The following is a 3,657-nucleotide window of genomic DNA, read 5'->3' on the forward strand; positions in this document are numbered from 1 at the left end:
TCAAATAAAATTATTAGAAAGATTAGAGAGTTTGGATTAAATGAAATAGATAAAAAAAAAGGCCGGGATAGTCTGGTTGGCAGGACGCTAGATTCACGTTCCTGAGAATGGGAGCCGGCCAAAGACATCCCTTGTAGCAAATGGTGACTGGTGCACGTTAAATTTGTCGGGTCACAAAGTTCTCCATGTTCCCATATCAAATTATACCACTGGGGACTGAATTAGAGATTGATCGCTCTCTGGTTCAAACCAAAATTATGATCTTTGGATCAATGAAAGGATGTGTGAATGGGTCCAACTTATAAAACGGGTGTGACGTAAGGGTGGGGCAGAAATCAAACTCTTGGTCATAGATAGCATCATTGAAAAAAAAGTACAATTGTACCCTTTATGTATTAATGGTTAACGACAACAATAACAGATCAAAAGTAACATGAATGCAATATAGGATTTCATCTGGTGATACCCTGCATGCATTCATGTGAAAGTTGTTCTTTGAATTATAGTTTGATTAGGGACGATATTTTTTTCTCGCTAAAAAGCTTTTACACGAATACGTGGCAGGCATCTCCAGATGACGTCCGGTATTGCATTCATGTTTCTTTTGATCTATTTCAATTTAATCATGATTCTCTAATTTTTGAAAATTGAGAAAAAAATGTCATATTTATGTGATTTTTATTATCAATAAAAAATACTTATCTAAAATAGGAAAGTGTCAAAGTGTGAAAGTATGAGCATTGATTTGTATAGTACTGTTCTCATAATTTTTCAGAGGGTAGACAAAATAATAGCACTACTATATGGTAATTTTATAGGTATACAATTTTTTTTCTCATTGCAAAAAAAAATAAATAAAAATTACGATTCACTGCAAAATGAAGAAAATTGTGATAGCCGCTAGTAATACCCGTTAGCAAAATGGTTGTTGTCTAATTTTTTTTGAAAAAGGAACTTTATTGTGTTTTTATCTTGAACATCTTTAACTGTTAATCCTGAACTGCTCGGTACACAATTTCGCAAACATATATAAATGCAGCTCAGACACATTCTGGATAAATTCTTTTGATGACTGGATAGACACTGAACAGCCAATTGAGATCAATATTAACATTTTCGGATTGGTACAATGGTGTTTGATGAAGATTGCAAGCTGCATGATGCACTCGTTTTGGATTCACAAGTTCATACATGAAATATGATTTGAAAGCTAGGCTTTCTTTTTCAATTTTACATGAATAGTGAATGAATCATTTATATTGCGTAGAAGATAGTCTCCGGTCTTGTGTAAGTTATTGGGTACGTTGACAATGGATCCTTTTATCCCTAACTGGTGATCAACACCCAGCTCTCGTATTTGCATGAAAGGAGTTCGGAGAGTCACCATTCGCTCTTTGATAGTGTTCAATTCTCTCAACCACTTAGATACTTTTGTGAGGGAGGGCTTCGTGCCTGCGTTTGCGAACGAAATCCTTTCGTTTTTTCATTTTTTGTATAACGCTTAAGGTATTCCCGTCTACGTTCTTTGGCTTTGGCTTTTTCAGTCACGCTAAATTTAGGCCTTGGCATCGTTTTTCTTCTTCTTTTTTTTCTTGCTTCAACTCTAACTTTCGGGACCGTGTCAATCAGTTTGGACCCTCTTTATTTGTGATATTCACCTGAATTAGTATTGAAAATAATCCAGTTTGAACTGCAGGTTAGAATTTCTGATTCTTAATTAAAACAATAAAAACAAAAATATCGTTCAAATCATAAAATTCTCTTTTATTCACAACTCAAGAAGTATTTATGGGATCTCTCTGGTCCCATATCTCAAAAATAAACGCACCAACTTAATGCATAACAGAATTAGAAGTGAAAAAAAAGAATTCTAAAAAAATTATAACACAGCGGTCGCCTTAGCAACGCATGCGCACTGTTTACTATTACTCTTGATTATGGTATTTGAAAAGTTAGGTCGCCATGAAATCCAAACCACGACCCATTTTGTCAATGGGTAAAAATACCTTAAAAAACTTCACAAGCTCAAAATATAGACATTTTTTGAAAACTCAAAGCTTTAAAAAATAGAAGAACTTATATTCATGAAAAAGTTGTACTACTATAGTTCGAGAGAATTGCTGTTAAAGCTTTTGAGGGTTTTCCTTCAAAAACAGCAACCATAAAAATTTTCATTTTTTGACGCCAATGAGCATCACTTAATCGTAACTCTTGCATATTTAATAATGAAAGCCTTTGCAATGAAGTGGTAATTTTTTTTAAAATCAAACAAATATTTATGCATGTGATGTTATTCAAATAAGAACAAATCTTTAAAGACATTTGATTTCTGTTGTTGGTGCAAATTTCGAATGGATATACGAAGTAATATTTGTAAGTTCTCAGAATAATCTTTTATAATATTCGAAACACTGGGACGAATACATTTTTCTAGAGCTGTTGAGAGGAAGTACTGTTACTTAAAATCAACAGAGCAGTGTTCGCATTATTTTGACCAATACCTGTAAGTATGCGTTTTAGGGAATTTTGATAAATATTGGTAGTAAATTTCGGTAATTTGGAAATACAACGCTTAAAAAATAAATTGTGTTTGAAGAAACTAATGCCGGAATTTGAAAAATTAACTTCTGTTTTAAGGTATTGAGTTTCTCTAAATATAATCCTTAACTACCGTGCATTTAATTTTTTAGACATTTTAAATCGTGTAAGTTGTAATATTTTTAATAAAAGAAACAGTGAGTAATATTGATTGTAGGTTCACAATCTTGACTGAAACACCAACTTACTCACAAAAAAATAGCCATCTAATCAATAAGATACCTTAGTCATTATTTCCCCCCGAATCTCATAAAACCGGAAATAATCGTGACTTTTCCGCTGGAAAAAGATCATGCGCATCCGGCGCAATTACTTCATCGCCCACAACTAATTAAAACCTCCATACAACATAGGAATGGTTCTTACTTCGTTATCGAATCTGTGTTATGGCATTTCGTGTGCTGTATTTGCGATTACTGGTTGCATTTAGAAGAAATTAATGCTGATACTAAATTAGAAATGGTTCCGTGAAAATTTACGTTTTGATTAAGATTGATAAGCAGGATTCGTACTTAACTTCTGAAACGGTTGCATATCAAATAATCACACAAATCATATAAATCGAGCAATTTTATGATTTAAATTATGACTGATTACAAAGATGTGGGAAAATGTTATTTGAATGCATGTTTCAAGGTAATGATTTATGTTAGCAAAATTAACTTTAATCAATTCACGAAAGCAGATTTGAAATCCTATTTTACGTAACTTACGTTTTTTTTAATTAAAATTTTTTTTTGCTTATTTAAATTATTGATCCGTAAAATAGGGTTCTAATCCATTGGTGCTGTTCATGTGACTGCTTTTGTAACCCAAAATATGCAAATTATTAACTCTTTTAATATTAGATCCTCAGACCTTTAGAATCGCATCCTATTACATAACTGCGTATTCGTTTTATTCTTATTCCATAAAATACTTTTACTTTAAATATTTCTAAAAATATTCTATTTTAATGCTTTTTTTTCTTCTTCTCTTTTAGTTTATCATTATTATATTATTTTCCGTATTTTCTCTATATTTTGAACTTTTAGTATATTATTAATATATATATATATA

This window comes from Parasteatoda tepidariorum, chromosome 4 (genome assembly GCF_043381705.1).
Source record: "Parasteatoda tepidariorum isolate YZ-2023 chromosome 4, CAS_Ptep_4.0, whole genome shotgun sequence".
Classification (NCBI taxonomy): Eukaryota; Metazoa; Arthropoda; class Arachnida; order Araneae; family Theridiidae; genus Parasteatoda; species Parasteatoda tepidariorum.